Here is a 21,511-nt window from a genome sequence, read left to right as displayed (position 1 = left end):
CTGCGCAGGCTCGAAGGGTTAATGACCTTTCCCAAATCTTCGCTCGCGAAGACTGGCCATTATTATTATCATTAACAAGAACTAACAGAACAAATAAATCCTTTAAACTCCAAGTGAGCTACAGTTAAAGCAAAAGTTTATTCTGCACAGCCCAAAAAAAAGCAGATGGAAACACATCTCCCAGAACAAGATATTACCAGGCCAGGCCAGCATTATCTCTCTCTACATGAATGGGATTTGTATGAGACTGTTACTTCCAGATTTGTGTTATTATGTGCATTAAGCTTTTGGTGCTGAACTGGTTAAAAAAAAGAGTAAACTAATTCATCAGATTTTTGGCAAAAAAATTGCAAATCAGAAGTCTGCTACTATTACACAGTAAATACAAGGTAAAGCAGATGTTATACCTCCTGACTGCAATGATTCTTACCATCAATTCCAATGCAGTCATTTGACCATGAGGCAAAAAAATTCTCTAAGTGGCTGAAATTTCTGCTTCAGGTGTCCCTTTTTCATATTACAGCTTCACAATGGTACATGGAAATCTGAGTGACAAGTAGGTGACAGTTGTTTCCAGTTCTCCAAAGGGTAGAGATCATAGAGCTGGAACAAAACTTGCCTCTCTAGTCCTTCTACTCTTTTGATCAACCACATTACATAACCCCTTTTTAAAACTCATGAAGGTTCATTCTAAAATGGCAAAACTACTTCGATAACTCATTTCAAAACTATGTAAATTCAGTTTATTGCCATTCCTTCTTGTGACACGATTACCCATTTGCCCTTTTGTACAACTCTGCTCTAGTGACTCCTCTGGGCAGATGGAGCTCGTCAGCCCTAAGGCAATCCATCTAAGAGAAGGTCACTCTAAACAAACCTACGTCCTGAGGACCTCGCTGCCACCGTCCGAGCTCGCTCGGCCCCGGCAGATGAACCTCAGGATTAAAGGGTGGGCTCAGTTCAGCGCACACTGGGTCTCACCTAAAAAATCCACTGCACAGGCTCGAAGGGTAATGACTTTTCCCAAATCTTCGTTCGCGAAGACTGGCCATGATGATGACTCTAGCGACAGAATCTTCTCTTTTTAACTTTTTAAGTCAAAAACATCTATTTGAGAAAGACATAATTATCCTGTGCCAGAAGTCTTACATGCAGCACCTTGTACAATGAGCCCTCACTTTAGGTGGCACCTTTACACACTACCTGAGTACAAACACCAACAGCAGTAATGGTTTGTGGCACTACTGAGGTGTAGAAGTATCAGAAGTATTTGTAATGGAATTTAGAAATATTTGTAATTGAACAGTGGTTTTGTAAACATACCATTTAAAGTATTTAATTCCTCACGTGTTTGGACAACAAACTCAAACATTGTTTCTCAGCAGATTTCAACTCTGCTTAAAAGAAACAGCTTACCACAGTTAATAATTTTAAGTACTAAGGATCATTTTTCCAATTGTTCCAAGTTTCATCCATATGATGCACACTGCAGTAGGCTTTCTAACCACCATCCAGAGATACTAGGTTACAGTTACATGGAAAAACAGAAGGAGAAAAAAACTATAATAAAAAAAATTGATGATTAAATCCACTTGTTGATTTGTTTGGGTTTTTTTCCAAATGTAGTATCAACAGCAAGCTTGTGCTAAATGTATAGACTCCCTAAATATATTGCCTAAAACGGCAGCACCACTGAAAAAAATCCTGTAATCCATACAGTGATACTGTTTTTCTTGCTCATATTTTCCCTTACAGTTCCAGGAACTGAAACATTAACTGGTTACTGTAATTTGGTTGTTGTAGGAGACCATGGAAGGGAAAACAACTAGACAAGTTGTCAAATTCCACATAGCAGAAAAGGAAACTAATGCCAAAGGGACATTAAAAAAGGAAAGACTCTGACCATGGCTTTTGTTGTAACAATCAAGCTTCACTACCACCAGGAAAGCCTCAAGGAAAAATAAGTAATTTTATCTTGACCACATGTTTGGCAAACCTGTATAGACAAAACAATTCTGGTAGCATGAACTGAGGAATGATTGCTGCATTGGGCAAATTTCCAAGTGAGAGAGAGCTCATGGCTCTTCCTCTCAACTTGGCCTGCAACAAGCACTGACCATCAGCACATCGTGATCTGAATAACAAACAAACTCCAAATTGGAACTAAGTTCTTAAGCTTCAAAAGAAAGTCTCAAGTACTTAAAGGTGCCACAGCATAAACAAAACTCAGAGATAAACAACAAGAAAAAAAAGCAAACAACTAAACTTGAGAAACCCAATGAAGTAAAGGAACTGGATTTGGCTATTTTTTTACTGAAATAAACCACTGTACCAGCCTCTGCCTAAATGCCTGAAGTAAGATTACCTTATGAATAACCTAGATGATGACAGAAATAAAGTCATATTTGGTTGATTATTGTATTCCTAATATTAGCAATATTTTCTCCATGAATACAGCTCCCTCAGCTTATAAATTGCCCTGAGAAAATCTCTGGTAAAACTCAGTTTTAGATCTTACACTAGTTTTACTTACTCTGATTCATACATGTTATTGCATAAGCTCCATGACTTCAGATGTAGCTTAAGAATCTCAGTCACTACCTGGTGCATGTAACGCTTACATGAAAACTTTCAATATAAAATGAAGAACCAGGGCTCAAAGGGAGCTAAATGGATACACCTTGTGAAACTCCTGCAGCCTTTCTGGAGGAAAGGATAGCTTTGCCCATTATGGATTACATCTAAGTGAATGGTGACAAGAGCCTTGACAGTACTCTGTCCACACAGCCTGGGCAAATCCACTTTGTGCCATACAAGGTAGGTCCTTACTACTGTCTCTTGGCCATTTTAGACAGAGATGGAGTGAGACAGAGTGTGGTACTGAAGATGACTAGAGCCATCTGGCACTTTGAATGACAGAAAAGCAGACTGGGGGCCTCCCTGAGCACAGGACCCAGCGCAGACACACTAATTAATGACCATACTCAATTATTCCAATAGATATGAAAGGATCTGCCTAAATCCGCACTGCAAGTCAGTGGCAGAAGCAGTGTTAAATCCGAGGTGACCTACAATGCCCTTATTTTCTGCAGGCCACAAGAATACAACCACCACACACAAAACCATAACCCACAGACACACATCCCAGCTTTGCTGGAAGCTCACATTTCAGTGACAGTAAGAGAAGAGAGTCTGTAGGAGATGCACTGCTAAGAAAGTCATAAGCATCTCCCTTAGGAATATCTGCGTCAAGGCTAATAGCTGAAAGGTCAACAGCTGCTGTTTTCTCTACACCAAAATTTATCTGCCACAGAAGCTCCTCTGTTTTCCACTGGAAAAAGCACTTCAGATGCTCTCCTGCAGGCAATATCAGCATATTTAGGCAGTTCAGGAGGCAATAATGTTTCTCCTTCTGCCAAGGCCATGCCTTAGAAATATTTCATGAGTTCTGGATGGCTCATAAGGAGAGACAGAGATTCAAAACCTGATACTGGTAGAAAACTGTACAACCTCCTTCTCTATTACTTGTACTCCTAAAAACTTGAGAAATATAAAAAGACACTGTAGAAGAGCAGCAATACAAAAAGAATAGGATTTATTTTTATTTTTATTTTTTTTTTACAATTAGAAGTAGTATATAGCAGGCAGAAAACAAGGAAGAATTCCAGTTGAAATGTTGGAAAAGCTGTTCTACATTTCAGGACTTTCAATACAGCTCCCTGTGGGTACATGATGCATTCAAAGTGTAATTGAAGCCTCCAGTCATGTAATTGCATGGAAACTTGAAGGATAACTTCCCAAACTGCCAGCCTTTCAACTCAAACTAGAATATGAGGTAAAAATCAGTCAAATGCTTCTGTTACCATATAAAGCAATAATGTGTTAAAAGTAGACTGGGACAAGATCACAGGGAAGAGCCAATGTGCCAACTTGTTTAGCAGAACATTTTCATCTCTAAAATCTGGGATTTTTTTTTTCCTCAGTCCGTATCGTACTAAAAGGAGAAGACCCACTAATTTAAGGGGTTTCTTCCCAAAGGCTAGACTAATTCAGATCAGATTTTACTTTGTTCAACAAAATTCTGTTGGTAATAACAGTAGGCAACAAAAAGTGTAAATGCAGTAAGGGAGGAGAGGTTGCTAACATTCCTTCAGAAGAGGGCAGGTACATGGTCCTTACCACTCTTCTTTGTTTTCTCAAGGCCTTCACAGGGCAGAACTCCAAAGCAGCACCCTGATCCCAGACTTCCACATCTGCCCATTATATGTGTCACAGATTTTTCTTTGCTTCAGGACAGTGAATTTGCAGTAGTCACAACTATTGCACAACACAGTGCTAGAACAACTACCGTTCCAATTCATAGTATGTGGAGGGAACTGGGTTTAAAAACTGATTTCCTCTTTCAAACCTGAAAAAGTGCATCATACAAGGAACATGTTTTTCAAAGAAAATTCCCACTGAGCAACCTGGTTTGCACATCTTGATATTAATGCTTTCATATATTCTTATTTAAATTGTGCACAGACGAGCTAGCCAGATGTATTCCATTTACCAAACCCTCCAAAAGCTACTGTACTTTACTTGCCATTGTGATGATTATCAAAGTGTGCTTTTTAAGTTATCTCACTTATGCAAAAAGCATGATGTTCTACAATTAATCACCCTTGAACCAACTATGTCATTGCACCCTGACATCACTGAAGACAGCCATCAAGAAGTGAACACAGACCAAAAAATCCTATCTACCTGTCCTTCTCCTAAAGTGGGACTAATGACAAAAGAAACAGGGAAGCGAGTAAGTGACCATAAGTTTACTGGAATATTGTGCTGGATGGTAAACAGTCTTCTAGCAAACACACATTGTGAGTTGTACAAAGTGCCATCCTGTTCTGACACATAATGGCATTCCATCACTGCCTATATGCATTGAAACAAATTACTGCTTTTCAAGTATTCACTGTACAACCCAAAAACTGATCCTGCTTTCATTTTGTAAAAGGAGAGCCCGCAGAATTCTTCCTGTGCCTCAGGTTTCAATTCACAAACGAAATCAGGGCTTTATTTTCTCAATTACAACTAAGTTAATGCTAGAAGCTGGGTGAAAACATCTTCACTTGAAAACGGTGGGTATAATTATTTGCCATCAATCAGTATCAGTTAAACTCTGATTTTACTAAGAAAGCTAGGGAAAGAATGAAAGAAAGCTGGGGAAAGCAAGCAAGCAAGCAAGAAGCCAAGCCCTCAAACACTAGCCATATTCAAGACAAGCGACAAACTGAATCTTGCAGACAGAGATGTTCACTGTAGGCTGTATGCCTACAGAGAGGATGACCATTGATCTAGCTGAGCTGTGAGTATGCACAGAACAGGAGAACAGATTCAGAGCAAGAGAAAAACAGAATTCAACTGTGAAAGCATCAAGAAGACAAGGACTATTGAGGAAGTGATGCAGCCCTGAATGAAAACAGAGTTTGCTTGTGCTGAATTTTGGCTGGAAAGGGAGATTATGAACACTGAGCAAGGAAGTCATCTTCTGTTCAAGCCTTCTGTGTATTTCCATATAGCTAACACCTATTTATATATAAATAATTTCTATATAACTGTACCTCTATATAACATATTTTATAACTTCTAATCTGTATCAGCAGAACCCTTCCAATGAGGAGAGTTTAAAAAGGGATTTTCATCACAAACGAGATCCTTTTTGATTGTTACAGATAAAGGCAACATTAAAACAAGAAGTTGTCTTCCACTTTAAGGAAGACCTGATTGATTATTAAATGCCAGATAAAAAACAGTACTCTGGAAGAGGTATCACAGGGAACAAGCTTCCTCTGGCAGAAAATTCTTTTGATGATCCAACTGGTCTTTCCTCATTTCCAGTGTCTGAAGAGTCAACTGAAATTATGTAACTTAGTGTGATGCCAGGACACTGCAGCCCTTCAGGGCAACCCACAAATATCACATTTGTTGTCACTCCCTATTTTAGACACCCTAAATATAGGTCCATTAGACTTGATGGTGCTGTTCATTTAGCATGGCTACTGCTGTTTCAGAGAATGAAAAACAACTGTAGAAAAAAAAAAAGCTTGCGCAAAGAGTGAATTTAAAGGTACCCAGTATTTTATATAATATTACCAAAAATATATCTGAAGGAGAAACAAACTTCATGACAAGTCAAATTCATACACAGTATAAAATAGTACGTTTGCAATGGTATTGTCTAACGCATTTGTGTCATTTGTGTCTAATTGTATTTGTTTAATTATCAAAACATAAGAATGCATGATACACCACCATGATGTGGAACAGAGGGTATGAGAAAACGCTTCATTTTTTGTTGCTCGATTTTGGTTTTATTGAGGTTTTGGTTTGGTTCATTTTTACTAACTGACACTAATAAGTGGTACTCTATGGTACTACCCCTATGCCAGTGCCTGTGAGACAGTAGGCAACCATGTACATTCCAGAAAAGAAATTCCAAGATGCTTTGCCATCTATCTAGATGAGATCATGCGAGTGATGCAGAGGTATGTGGTCAGAGGAGGCCCTCTGTTGCATATGGAGGCAGCAAATCACTCATATTTTATTACACTGGGTATTTTGCTGAGGAAGCTAAAAGGGGAGCCACTGCAAGTCTGATATTAACAGCAGGAAGAAGGACCAGTTGCATCTCATGCTCAAGGGCATAAAATAATTAATACCAACATTATTGCATGGCTTCCATGAGATGCTCATATTTTAGTCTGACACAAATGCCCAGTTACAAAGCATTCAGGGTGTTAAAAAATGTGTAGTATTATACATTAAAATTCATATGAACCAGGTCCCACAGAGCGGGACAATGGCTAAATCACTCAATGAATGGAAGTAATGCAGTCGAGTCACCCGTCTCCCCACCCAGCCGTAAGTAACCATGGTTACTCTGCTCCTCAACCCACAATATGTCTCAGTAGCACAGCATTATGGCATGTGGGAATACCAGTTCATGGCAGTGCTAATGCAGTCTCACAGCCCTCTTGTCAGCTTTGGGGAAGCTGAATCCAGGTAACCTTTTGCAAAGTCTGCCATCCCCAATGGACAAACTTTGGAAGTGGCATGCAGACAAGCAGATTTTTAAATATCTGAGGTATTTAGTTCCCTCTTTCATAAAGACACAGGCCCACAAAGGGATTGGGACTCTCTGGTACCAAGACTCACTGTGTCAGCGTTGTAAATTTGACACCAGCATAATTCACACAGACACAAACAAAAGTATGTTACAAACTACCAAAAATTAGCAGAATTAGAAGAACTTCAGTATTTTCCAAGACAAACTTCCTGAAAAGAAGGAATTACCACTTGAAAGCTAGTGCCTGTTTCAGTGTCACTGAAGAGCTAATGCAGCTGTTTGGAGCTGCAGCTCCCAAAAGTCTGTGGCCACCCTCAACCAGCCTTAGCTCCAAGCATAGTCACATCAATAGCCTGGATTGAATACAGGGAGACTTTGCAATTTTTTCAGGGAAAAAATGAATGTTGGTGCCAAACTCTGAGTCCACATGTAGTGTGGTAAACTAACACAGCTGCCTTCATTCAGAGAGACTTGGGCAATTCAATTGCAGAGGTCAGAGATGTGTTATTTAGGAGAGGAAAGCCCAGATCTGCCCAATCTATTCTACCTCAGTTTTACCCCCTTCAGTGACATTTGAGATTCTGGCAGTTAATACCACCCAAAAAATCTTTGCACCTATCAGCCTAGACCTTATTCCTCATGCTAAACCTTATAATTTAGGATGAATTTAGGAACATGCACCTGATGTTTCTACCATGTATAATTTTTATATATAGGATATAATTTTTATCCAGGCAAATATTTGAACTGTGGTGAACTGGAAACAACACAGCAAGGATCAGAAAGAAAGGAGCATTTCTGTTGGCAGGTTTCTGTCCTCAGGAGCAGCTAGCAATTAAACACCAACTAATCATTAAACTTCATAGGCCAAATTCTTCCCTAACAGCTATTCCACTGAAACTCTTTATTAGAAAATAAACTGGCCTTGTGCTGTGGAGCTTGACCAGCTCTAGTTTCAGTTATGCAGCTACTTTTTCTCTTCAAAAATGCTCAGTAGAGTTTTTTCCCATGCATTTCCATCACCCACACAACCACAAAACCACCATAAAGTTCTGCAAATGGTACCTTCTGTTCACAAGAGGCCCCTGATTCAGATAGCAAAATTACTGTATCATATACCCACCCTCATTTTCAAGAGTAAATTAAAAGATAATTCTTTCATTTCATTTCACAGCTGGCAAACCCAAGAGCCCACAAAGAGAATTAGTTTCTATAAATACTCATGTCTTTAAATGCCAACTAAAACTTGGCCTGAAAGAGCATAATTAATCAAGAAACACAGCTCAGCAAAAAGACATCCTTATTGTCCAGCTCACCAGCCAGGTCTGCTGCCCTTGGACCAGGAGCTCCACTTTGCATCTCAGCTCTGGAGCACACTGCCTGCTCTTTTAATATTAGGACAGTTTTGTACTACTAGAACACCTTTGTAGGAAGCATACCAGTCAGTTCTGTCCTCTGTTTCAAGCCGAAGAATTGTGTAGAGACATTTAGTTCAGTTACCTCAGTAAAGCAAGATGAATCACGCCTCACTTAACTCCAGACACCCAGTTAGACATCTGAGAGAGTCACTTGATGCTCTGTTTATAGTCAACAGACGGAACACAGCACATCCAGAGGATCCTTCATCTGATCTATTTTCGAATGAGGTGAATCCCCCTTAATAAGACTGTGGCAACTAGCTTAGACTTGCAAGTCTTTTTCACATCTAAGGGTATAAACTTCAAGAAAATCTTACACATATTTCTAGACATTTCACTGCAGGGGACTGATAGACCTTAATATATCACTGCTGAGAAAATACTGTCAACATTTTAGGAAACATGTCCTGTCAAAAAAGTATCTATTGAAGGATTTTTGGGATGGATGAGGGCCAAAAGCTCTGTAATTTTATTGTCCCCTTTCAGAAACTGTCTCTATAGAACTGATGTATAAGAAATCTATACACTTCAGTAACCTCCTTCCTTTGAGAGTATTTTTTATTAAATAAAAGACTGTTTGTTTCTATCGTTACCTAATGGACACATGGTCCTGGCATTGATGTCTTAACTTTTTTATCATTATGCTATGATGTTTATTCTTTCCCTTGTATTTTTTTTCTGTCCATATATACTAAGAATTATATTACATAAAATTGATTGACAAGCTGGTCAACAGGCTATATCCTAAGTTTACAGTAATAAACAGAGTAAAACCTTACCAGTAGGAGCAGAGTAGTAGAGTGAAATACTTGGCATTAAGGGCACAGCTTTCACACTACTTTTTTGTGGCTTTTACTTCCAATTGTCTCCAAATCCTGTAGACTGAATTTGCATTAGCACTTGGAGTACATTAAACGAGCTCCTCAAGTCCTTCTGACTCAGTTTTATCCCAAATAAAATCAGTTTATAGGCTCTGAGATGTAAACTGAAGTGCAGTAAATGCAGGTGATCAAGATATTAATTTTAAAAGTGCATTCCTGCTCTAAGTAATGCATTCATGTATTTACATCCAAAGTTTTTTCAGAAAGGAAGAGCATCTTAGAACCCTGATGCGTGATTTCCATAGGACTGTGTTTTTTCAATCTTAATCTCTGAAATTTTACCCCCCTTTTAGCTTTGAAAAAAAAAAAGCTACATTCCACACTGTTCGCCTTATCTGCACATTTAAAAGACAGCGAAAATTGATCACAGAAGTCAATGGGGGACACATAATCCCTATCTGGGAAGCAATCTTACCCATACAGACACCTTTAGATGGATTTCTGGCCCTGTTTAAGGTGCTGGCAAAACTTTCACCACCTACTAGGAGCAAAGATTTAATCCCTAAAGTTTCCAGATGTATGAGCTGAGCTGTAAGGCTTCTAGTTTCCTAGGACTCAAGTTCATGTGGTCGTAATTACAGCCATAGTCCCGAAGACAACACATGCTCATACCCAACACATACAAAGACAGGCATTCCTTCCTTGAGTTAACCATTACTTCCATTAGCAGAACTCACAGTCCTTTAAGAAAACATGCAGCATGTTAGACTCCAAAGAAAATGTATTAAGAAATCTGAAGACAAAATAATTTGGCTTTGCCATTGAGTATTTCATCATTTTTTTTTTGGTAATACAACTAACAGTTCAGACAAATTGCCCAAGAATTGCCTGCTAAAGGTTCTCCTTTCCTAGCTGACTGCAGATTGACCTTAAGTGACTATCTTAGATAAACTCAACTTTTGGACGGCCAAGATTATGTTAGATTATGCACCACTCCATGAATCCTTATAGTTCTATAGCTCATTTCCTCATGCTCTTTTTAGTTTTCCAGCTTTCAAAGAGAAGGCTAACATTGTTGCAAAGACGGCCTTTAATAGGACTTTTCAACAACTCAAAACCGATCTTATTAGTTTATTGGTAAAGATCCCGACAGGTGTTTTGCAAAAAGCCTCAGTGCAATACCTGGGTTAAAAGCTGCAAGAAAAAAGGCTACTACCACGAGCCAAGTGTCAGAGCAGGGGAATCCATGACTTATCACTGATGCTGTCTTGGAAACCATCTCACTGACTGGAAAAGTCACCGCTTTTACAATAGGGGCAACAGAAACCCTGCACAGCAAAACATCTTGAGAGGTTTATAACACATATAGATACCATTTCTCATCTTCATTTGCTGATGCCAGACTTGAGAGAGCTGAAAATGAAGAACTCTACAAACATGATGTATTTAGCCCACTCAAAATATGGTTTTAACCCCCGCATAGTCTGGGTTTCTCAAGCAGGGAATGGTACCAGCTGCTAGTTCTTAACAAGATAGCTGGCAAGGCAGCACAAACAAGGACTCCAGATGGGGGGTTGGCCACTACTAAGATGTAGCTGTTATCTTTTTACCTTGTGTCCCTTGGACTGCAATCTGAACCAACCACACCACACCAAGTATTAATTATGCCACTGATGTAGTGATGGATTCAAGGAACTTGAGTTAAGGAAAGATCTGCAGTTAGAGACAAAGGTATGCTCTTAAGTTCTTAATGATAATTAAGGATACAAATCATAAGAGAGTACAGCTAATCAGAACTGATGTACAGTGCTACATGTGAGAGAAAAAAAATCTGACCCCTTTCTTTTACTGGAAAGTTTAATGGTTATGCTCCTGATGGCACTGATATTCTAAAAATAATTTAAAAGCCACAACTGTAAAAGAGCAGAGATCACTAAATTTGCCCGCTATATTCCTATATCTGAAGAAAACTGTATGTTAGATCTGCTAGGGAGTTACTGCTACTTGCTTTGTACTTGAGAGCTTTACAGGAATATAATGAAAAGCTTTTAAGGGAATACAGAAAAGGTCAAAGATTTACCTGACAAAAGCACGATATAGCAAATTAAATGTAATTTCATAGCAAACACTGCTTTATGTTATAATCAATCAAATCTGAAAATTCTTGGAGAAGAGAGAACCTAGCCATTAGGAAACTAAGTATTTAGGAAAGTCAGACGTGTTGAATAATCCTGCATAATACATCTCACAGAGATAGGGGAAACTGCTCTTCAAGCTTTTTTACCATAACACAAACTTGATTAACATAAACCTGTTTATCTGGACGATGTTAAGGCAAAGTCCAGATCTCGTTTGTCTGTGTAACACAAAGTATGTTTCTGGCATCTTGGCAGAGAAAAGAGAAAACGAAATCAGTCACATGCCAGAATTGGCAAACACTAACATTTTGCAAGCAACCTGTAGTTTGAAATTTACTTGCCCAGACTAGTGAGTTTGCAAAATGCACGTTTCACAGAAGACAAGAATGATTCATTGCCAATTCACAAGTAAAAAAATGCCAATGCTTGCCAATTTTTTTGCCTCGACAATTCTAAAAGTGCCCTAAAACCAATACTATGAAGTTATCCTAAGGATATTTCCCAGCAAAAGGTACAACTAAAGTATGAGAAGACATGAGCTGCAAAGCATTGCCTCATCTAGTTAAGTAGTAGGGCATTTTTTTTAACTTTTTTCTCTTTGACAGGCTGAAGTCTCAGAAAGGAGTAACCCACGGGGAAAAAAAAATCAGAGAAGTTGATTCTGATTACAACCAATTAATCAACAAAATAATTAACAAAAACCAACAGAAAAAAGTGGAGCTGCAGTAGAGAAAAAAATATTTAACACATGAATTACACAAAAGTGGAGGGAAGGGGCTGTCTGGTCCCACATCAACACAAAAACTCACTTTGCGTGGAAATATGTAATTTGAGCTTTTTCAGCGGCTCATTTACATAGTGTATTCAAACGCGACAGCAGAAAAATGAGCGAGCGATTTTTCTCTGCCTTGCAATATCTTAACCGCAGGAAAAACATTTCAATAGCAGCACGATCTAGTACAATTTAGTAGACCCAAGCAAAGAAAAATCCAAAACATGAGTAATTACACAGAGCAGCTGAGGGGTAGGTGGATACAAGCAGCTTCCCCAGGCTGCAGCTAATGATCGTTAACCCTCCCGCGGCCGAGGAGCAGCGACCCGCTCGCACCGGCACAGCCGCCCATCGCCGAGAGGAGCCCTCGCCGGGGGCTGCAAGGCTGCGCGGCACCGACAGCCTGCGCGGTGACCTGCCCTGAGGGAGGGACGGTGTGAGCACCGAGGGGAACAGGTTGAAACTCGGTCCCGACGGTCGCGGCTGGAAGCGGCGCCACGAGCCCCGGCCGGGGAAGGGGCTGGGATGCCTTGGAGATCCACGGTTCCCTCAGGGTGCACAGCCGAGGGCGGCCCCGCTCCGCCACCGTGGGACCGAGGGGGAGGCAGCAGCGGCCCCAGCTCCGCCAGCGGAAGCGAGCCACCTGCCTTCGCTTTAGGTCTCATCGGCTCCCGTTTCTGACGTCCCCCGCTGGCCCCTCCGCCGGCGCTGCCCGCCAGCCCCGAGCCGCACTGCCCCTGCCCCTGCCCCTGCCCCTGCTGTCAGAAGGCACCGTACAAGTCGCGTCTCCCCCTCCCCGCGGGGCCGGACGGGCGGCCCCGGGGTCGCAGCTCCCCCCGGTCCCCGCGCACCTACCGGCAGGCGCGGTGCTCCCACAGCGCGCTCGGCGGCGGCGGCGCAGCCCCGGCCCGGCCCGACCCGGCCCGCCCCGCGGGGCAGCGCGGCCGCCGCCATTGGACGCTCCCCGGGGCCGCGGCGTCGCATTGGCCGGGCCGCCCCCCCCGGTGCCGCCCCCGCCCCCCGGCCCGGCCCTCACACAGGTGGCGGCCGAGAGCCGGCACGGGCGGGTGTTCCCTCAGTCGATCCCTTCGGTTATCCTCAGGGCCCCGTTTTAAATACGATTCAACGTCAACGGACTTTGCCGTCTCCTCCCGGAGACGGGCAGAAAAATATCAATGTGCAAATAAAAAAATATAATGCAAACAAATCCTTCTGCTCCGGGGTCATTCAACGGGCGTGCTTAAATACAGCACTATTTGTTTGTAACTGGTGATTTTGTGCACCCACTTCTAATACAAATTAACAGGCACCTCAGGTCTTTTGTTGGACCCACCCTGATGAATTTCACGGATCAGCAAATATCCCCCTATTAACTTTACTAGTCCTGACTGATACAGAATACAATGTCTATGAATCAAATTGTTTCTAAGCTGTTAAGCTGTATTAGTATTACAAGCCTAATAATATAACTAGTATATTAATATTAATCTTATTTCTGCCTTTAAAGATTTCAGAGAGCAATTTGCATATGGAAATGTCTTTATGGAGGCATTAACTTCTAACCCCAGTACAATTTCAAGGCTCCAGCTGAAAGGAAAATTATGCAAAATGAACATGTGCATCATCAGTACAAAAGTGAGCACAGATGTGTACATTTACATCCATTAGCAGATTCTGGAGAGCTGAGGGAGAAGGAAGTCACCAAAGAGCATCCTAGATAATTGTACCTTGCCAGCTGAGAAATGTTAATGACCTTAACATTTGCATTAAACATTATAATAACAGCCTTAATGAGTAATGGGGACTGACTGTAAAAATGGTTAGTTCACCTGGAGAAGAATTAAACTTGCGCAATTTTTTTTTTTTAAAGTGTAAAACACTGGGAAGATCTCAAATGTGAAGTGCAAGATAACCGTGCAATTACAACTGATGTTATGCTCGGCAGCTTAGGGCGTCTTGTTGACCTGATTGTTTTGAAGTGGCTTTCAAAGAGGGTCGAAGGTTTACTACTGGTGCGTAGCAATGTGGCGATACACATTACGAAGTACATAGTCACTCGAACAAAACCCCAAAGCCCCTGTAGCGCAAGCCGGGGACAGCCTGTGTCCCAAAGCGCCGACACGAGTGCCAACTAGAGGTGGCTGGGAGGAAATAACACACCACTCGCACGTTCCCAAACAGGACTTGCAGACCGTGTCTCATCCAGCAGTGCAAAATGTTGATTGGCCAGACAAAGCCAGTCACACAGAAGATGTTTAGTTGCATACACTGCCCATGGGCCCAAACGGGTTTAGGCTGGGAGCCGTACTCATTGACATACGTACAGGGTAACTACAACAAGGACATGGGATAGTTCTGCTCTACTATAACTGGCATCTTTGTTCCTTCTCAGGATTGTTTTATGAGCCAAAAGAACTACAGATTAGTTTTCCAGTTGTTTCACTTTATATTCCCCATCTTTAATAAATCCAGGATCCAGAATAACATCATTGACCCCTGATGTACTGTACTGAGAGAGATCCTGGCTAGAAGTCGTCTTTAAGGTTGTCAATCCTTTCCTGGTTTTGATCAAGTCCTGAACCCCATTTTTTTTCTTTGTTCTGTTGGGGTTTTTTGTTTGTTTGTTTTGGGTTTTTTTGTTTTGTTTTGTTTTTTTTTTCCTTGTTTGTTTTCTGAATAAAAGCAGGAGCCATTACAGAGTAACTTCACAAAATACTACAAACCTGTAGTCACAAAGGTAGCTACAAATGCTGTCGCAAACAGTCCAACAGTGGCAGTGGTTGCTATATCTCGTATTGCTATAGCACACAGCATGAAATATCATCAATCAGGTTGTAACTAAGACTCAGCACCAGAAATATACTTTCCATCTTTTCTGCCCTTTTCACCCCAAATGCAGCTTTACTGATAGCCTTTAGATGGTTTAAAGGCTGAGGAAAGAGATTTTTCCTCATTTAAAAAAGTCATTTAAGGAAAAAGGCTTGCATATAGTATATTATTTTTTAGCACTTTTCTCTCTTTTATTCAGATTATCGGACTTAAGCTGGCTCTAGCATCAATTACTTTTTCTGATATTAAGTACATTGAATTTCCTTTATTCAACATACTCTTACAATGCGGTGGGGTAGGGGGAGAGCAGGGGCAGAGAGCAATAAGATGTTTTAGAACATTTGATTGTCTTAAATTATTGATTCCATCAAAGTTACTACATCATTACCACAATATCAGACATCTCTGTTTACTAGCAGTATTCTGTTTGGACTCGCAAGAAATTTTTACTTTTTGTTTCTGAAATTCGTTTACTAGTCAGACCTAGAATGAAGTGATTAGCAGGTAACATACCTGTTACATGCTCTTATATTTTCCTGAGTCTTCTCAGAATCAAACCCACAGAAAACACTTTTCGTCAGCCCTGCAGTGGTCAGACAGTTGAACTTGATGGTCATTATAGCTCCTTCCCAGTGAAATATTCTATTACATCAGAGAATCAAAACTAAAATAACTCCATATAAATAATTACACATTCAATATATGGTTGAACACTGCTGTTCCTACAATAGAAAAAGAAGTTAGAATATACTTGAATATTTATCCCCCCTCAAAGTAAGGATGGGGAGGGGGGGGAATCAAACACACTCCAGACAGCCTGATTTGCCTACTTCAAGTAGTTTGGGTTTGAAGAACAAAGATTATATCCTTCCATTTTCTAGAATACGACAATGCTACATATTAACCATAAAAATACAGCATTCTATTGTTGGTATTCTGATTGATGTTGAAAACGTATGAATGATGAGGCTCTACAGGCTTAGAACATGTGAAAACATAACTATAAACACATGTATAGAGTAACTAAAGGTTAGAATGATCTCAATTCCAATTTATTTTGAAAATATGCATTGCCTGACTTTTTGTTCTTTCAACTTGACAGTTAACTAGGGTTTTTAGTGTGCATATTTCATTATAAAGACATCAATAATTCATTACATCTTGGGAAATTATGCTATTTTATTCCAATAGTATGGCCAGTCTTTGCGAGTGAAGATTTGGGAAAGGTCATTAACCCTTCGAGCCTGCGCAGTGGATTTTTTTTTTTAGGTGAGACCCAGCGTGCGCTGAACTGAGCCCACCCTTTAATCCTGAGGTTCATCTGCCAGGGCCGAGCAAGCTTGGACAGTGGCAGTGAGGGTCTCAGGATGTAGGTTTGTTTAGAGTGACCTTCTCTTAGATGGATGGCCTTACAAGGCTGACGAGCTCCATCTGCCCAGGGGGCTGGGAATCGAACCCGGGTCACAGCGGTGAAAGTGCTGCACCCTAACCACTAGACCACCAGATTTAATTGAATTTATCAGTTAACAGTATTCAATATGTTTCATGATATTAAACGAAGGAGATGTAATTTAACTCTTAGTGGTATGCCAGCAGAGGCTTAATTCAGAAGTCTACAGAAGCACTTCGAGAATTTTTTACCTATCTGGACCTATGTCCACAATTAAGTCTGTACTTCACGTATTTCTTTATACTGTATCACAAAGTACAGTGTCACAGGAGTGTTGTCGTTCACGCTCCTCAGCCCATGAGCTGATATTGACTCGACACAAAGAACAGTAAGAGAAAAATAAATGAGTTGTGCCAAAAGATTGTTTACTTGGCTCCCTTACGTTGTGCCATGTGCATGTGAGTAGTCTTTGCTTCAGCCAACGCAGCCAAGCCTGGAAGACCATATACTTTATGGAGATATTTATGTAACTGTATGTCTCCATTACGGCAAGATCAGTTTAAAACCAATAGTGCTGGGACAAAGGCACTGTTTCCAGCATGGCAGGCCATCATCTTCATTTCCTGTTCATAGACTGGGCATTTTCCCCAAGGAAAGAAATTGCTAAAATGTCCAGGAACTCTTGCTTTTCCAAGTAAGAGCAAACCAAATTAATCAGTAGCTGAATTATTTGTTCTGCCTGCAATTCGAGCAAGTGAAGAGTTCATAGAATAGCAGTGTCAGGAATGTTATGGCTAGTGGAGGAATTCAGGAGCACCAATTACTTAATAGAAGCAGGACCGGGAGAGCTAAAGACTTACTAAACATACTCATTTTATGTAGTTTGAAAGCTTCCTTTTCTGTGGCTGCAAAAAAGTCTTTATGATTTGGCATTCAGAAATCCCAAGGAGAGAGTGGAAATGAATATTTTATTTGTTGTGTTTAAATAAGGAATAGTATTTTAAACTGACACAGACTATCATTTGTTCTAGCACCTCTCAGAGTATCAAGTGGGATTAATGAGAGATTAGATTTGAAATCTTAAGAAGGGGATTTATTTTTAGTTTATTTTTCCTATTCATTTTCAGTATTTACCATAGAGTTTTTCAGTTTTCAGCCAAAGGATTATTTGCAAACTGTTCACTCTGAGAGCTGTGCTTTATGATGCTGAACTAGTATCACTAGAAACATTTAAAAGTATTTAATATCAATCTATCTTTTGGAGCTGAACTAAGAATGACAAATGTAGTGAAGAGTAGACTTCTCGGGGCTTGTAAACTCAAACATAATAATTAGGCCCCAAAATCAAAAAGAAAAAGATTTTACATGTGCAAAAAAAGTAAATATTTTTTGTTTTTATAGAACTACTCACTGAATATGCAAGATAGCAGAGTAGGTAAACAATTAAAAAACATTCAGTTTGTCAGTTGAGAGGTTACATCAGTGAAGAAACCTTTCTTTCTTGCTCTGTTCTGAGAAGTTCCTACCTAGTTGCAACCCGTTGCCTTCCACGAAGATCAGACTCCTAGTAGGGAACTCAGTAAGGCTGTTTGTTTAGCAAAGGGGCAGAAAAAGCCAACACAGCTGCATGCAGTGAAATCACCACATTTATCTCACTGGGTCTGAATTCTCTTACTGGAGTCACCTCCCTTCTGTGCAATGTTTCCCAGATTTCAACAACCAAGTCAAACACAAAATTATTTGTAAAAAAATACAAAATCCTTTAGTTATCCAATTCCAGCTGAACATTTAACACAACACTGGATTCCACAATAAAATGTATACATATTTTGGTGTGGCTATTCTTCCTAATGGACTGTTCAATCCTCTAATCAATGTGATGAAAACCAGAGATGAAACTTAATACAAACTGAAAAGAATTTACTCAATTCCTCCTGATATCACAGCATCAGTAATGAAGGTAACCAGAACAGTTTGGAAAACTCTCCAACATTTAGGTTGTCAGGCCTTCAGCCTTTGAATTCAAAGCTGGATGATTCTTTAAGAAGCATCCTTTTTATAATGCAAAGTTGTAAACCTTAAACTGGAACATGCCACGTATTTCTTCAGTAGTTTTAACATCATCTATAATAATGACTTTATGAAGTGTTTGACTTTTTCATCACATATCCATTTTTAATACTACTAATGCAAATAAACTTTTCCTTTAAAATTGCTGTTGAATAGACATGGGAAACTTTCCAAATAATAATAATAAAAAAATTATTTAGAAGTACCTAAAATGCCATTAATTAATGGAATTTCATTATATAGTGAAGTCCAGAGCCTACTAAACATTAAGGTAAGACTGGATAGGAATAAATACTGTAAAATATTTTAAATTACAGTTTTCAAACTATTAGGATAGCTCAGATATTTCATCAGATGGTCTCAGTGAAAAAGTGATTTAAAAAAAATTCTTCATCACCTGTTGCTAAACATTTTTCACTCTAGTGGGAAAGATTTTATACTCTAAGAAAATATGGATTTAACTTTGCAAAAGAGGCCACTGTTCTGCAAGTTGTGCCCAACTAGTCCACATTTTATCGGTACATATAATATTCCAAAAGATGTTGGAAGACAGACTAGCACAATGGTTAACAGATTTATATACTAAAAAAGTTTTAACAGTCCAGGGACAGTAAGTCTTTACCAGGTCTTTCTAGAAGCTACACCGATTTTCAGTTTTGAACTTTTGCTCTAAAAATATGAGAGCAATAAGAGTACTGAATTAATTCATTTTGTTAAATAAGTTTCTGAAGCTCCTGCAACCAACAACTTTTTATCTTTTTCTTTATATATATATATATAATATTATATATATATATATATAATATATATATATGTATATAAACACACGTACTTCTTGATATACACACACACGTATTGCCATGATATGGCAATGACTGAAAGTGTGGAAGTTACTCCCTTCCCAATCTTTGACACCTCAAGTATTTAACAAGTCTGAGTCACCATTTAGTGTCTAATACCCCCTTGTGGCTGCAAACACACACACCAGATACAACTTTTTTTTTTTCCCCCAGCAAAAGCTATTAATTACAAGGAATAAAAAAAAAATTAGTATGAATCCTGAACAGAAATGGAGCCCCGTTCATAAATAACAGATGGGAAGTGGAACAACTAATCTTAAAGTACAGCCTGTGTTTAGGAGAAAGGATGAAGAAAAACAAACATACCAAAAAAAAAAAAAAAGGAAGTACGAAAGTGACTGACAGCAGAATTGGAGAACTAGAATTTCAGTGTTTTGCAACATGAAAATTAATATTCTTCACAAGTTATTTTCAAAAATCTGGAATTGCAACCTGTGTTATACGGAAAGCCCAAAAAGTTGGATACCAAAAAATAAAAATGTGAGCAACCTATCTCTCTGAAGTGGAAGACTGCCTGAAGTGCGCTGCCCTCAGAAAAGCTTACCAGAATAAGTGGCAGCAGCACTGGCACCTCTTGGGTTAAAACATTTTGTCTGAGGCTCACTACAGGATTCGGGTGCTGTGGAAGTAGAAATCACATTTATCTCTTCCTACCTGAAATGCAACTACAATGGTGCCCCATCTCCACTTTTCTTTCTGAAAATGAAATTTAAGACTAGATGTTAAAGTTTTCATTACCTGGATGGATAATATATTGCCCTCCCTCAGCTCAGATTTGGAAGAAGTTGATTATGGGTCATCTGACTATTTTTGACAAGTAGGCTAGAGTGACTTTTTTCCTCATTAATTCTCGAGGAATAAAATAATTGAATTCAAAAATGCCATTAAGATCATGACAATTTAGAGAAGAGGAAGAACATTTTGGCATTAAACCAAATAAGACATTCTAATGAAATGGGTCTTGTAGGTTTACAACCTATACTTTCTAGTAATATTTTAATTTTAATTGAAGTGTTTTTAGTCTTAAGACTAAGAAGAATATAGCAACATAAAAACCCAAACAAAATCAGGAAACCAAACCAAACATACTAGTTTTTGATGAATTCTGTGGCTCTTTAAAACAAAAAACCCCAACACCTCTCCCACCCCATCATATACCTGGTACTCAACTCCCACCACAGAAAACAACTCCATATTGACTACAAGCTACAAGTGAAATAAAGCATCTATACTTCTGACCCCACCTCACCTGAGTACATCACCAATCATAGTTCAAAACACGGGCTTTTTTGGAAGGTGATGGGTGACCTCACTAAGCTTGAGCTTCATCAGTTCAACTCAAACTGGTTCTGGTACCAGCAATTCTGTTTTTACCTGCAACAAGTGCTATTGGCAGCAGCAGACAACATGGGAAGACTCTAAATACTTCAGAGAACTATGTAACTTGGGTTGATGCCTGAGACAATTTACCCACTGATGCCTTTCCTACCCATTATCATTGCTACCCCACTGTCCTTTCCTTCTCCCCAGCTCACAAGCACACTGGAAAGCAAATCAACATAATGCATTTACAAGGGAGGACTCAGTCTCAACAGCTGGAGTCTGGAGGGATGAATGGATCAAAAAAGGCCTAAAAAGCAAGAACACTTGTCAGCTTGCAATAGTGCCTCCCTCAGTTATCCATTTCTAGTCACTGAGTTACCCCTCTATTAGTATCGAAAATTTAGTACTAATGCTAAAGTTACTGGTCACTATTCTTGAATCACACAGCAGTTCCATGTCTGCCAGACATGGTACAAATACTGTATATGCTGTCACACACATACACACACAGAGGGCAAATTCCTAGCACAACTGAAGATAAAATGCATAATTTCCCATTCCCCCTTTTTATGCCACCCCTAAATTAACAGATTAATTTTTCTGAAGAAGAATTCAAGTGAAATAAGTGTGAGAATACTTACAGGAAGGGATGCATTTAACAGTGGCACATACCGGTGCACATGACTAACAATTCACATCCTCTGTTATAACCACTGTGAACACTGAGGGTAACCACACAGGTGGTATCTTTATTTCACAAGATTAAAGATACAGTACAA

At 39.6% G+C, this 21,511-nt stretch overlaps 1 protein-coding gene across 4 annotated transcripts in view; it reads right to left on the bottom strand.

Moving 5' to 3' along the window:
• The window catches only part of STON2 (stonin 2), a 73,183-nt gene extending 59,866 nt beyond the window's left edge, over positions 1 to 13,317 (bottom strand). For 2 of the 4 annotated variants that reach the window (XR_001874593.1, XM_017813819.1), the window contains exon 1: positions 13,116 to 13,167. The gene's annotated coding sequence lies outside the window, so the exon portion shown is untranslated. Of the gene's footprint in view, positions 1 to 12,496; positions 12,539 to 13,115; positions 13,168 to 13,296 lie in introns of those variants that run through there. The other 2 variants (XM_017813821.1, XM_017813820.1) reach the window with 2 other exon arrangements.
• Between the last annotated feature and the right edge of the window lie 8,194 nt (positions 13,318 to 21,511).

This window comes from Lepidothrix coronata, unplaced genomic scaffold (assembly GCF_001604755.1).
Source record: "Lepidothrix coronata isolate B3197 unplaced genomic scaffold, Lepidothrix_coronata-1.0 Scaffold43, whole genome shotgun sequence".
NCBI lineage: Eukaryota > Metazoa > Chordata > Aves > Passeriformes > Pipridae > Lepidothrix > Lepidothrix coronata.
Note: the sequence above shows the minus strand (reverse complement) of the source record. Positions and strands in the feature narration are given on the sequence as shown.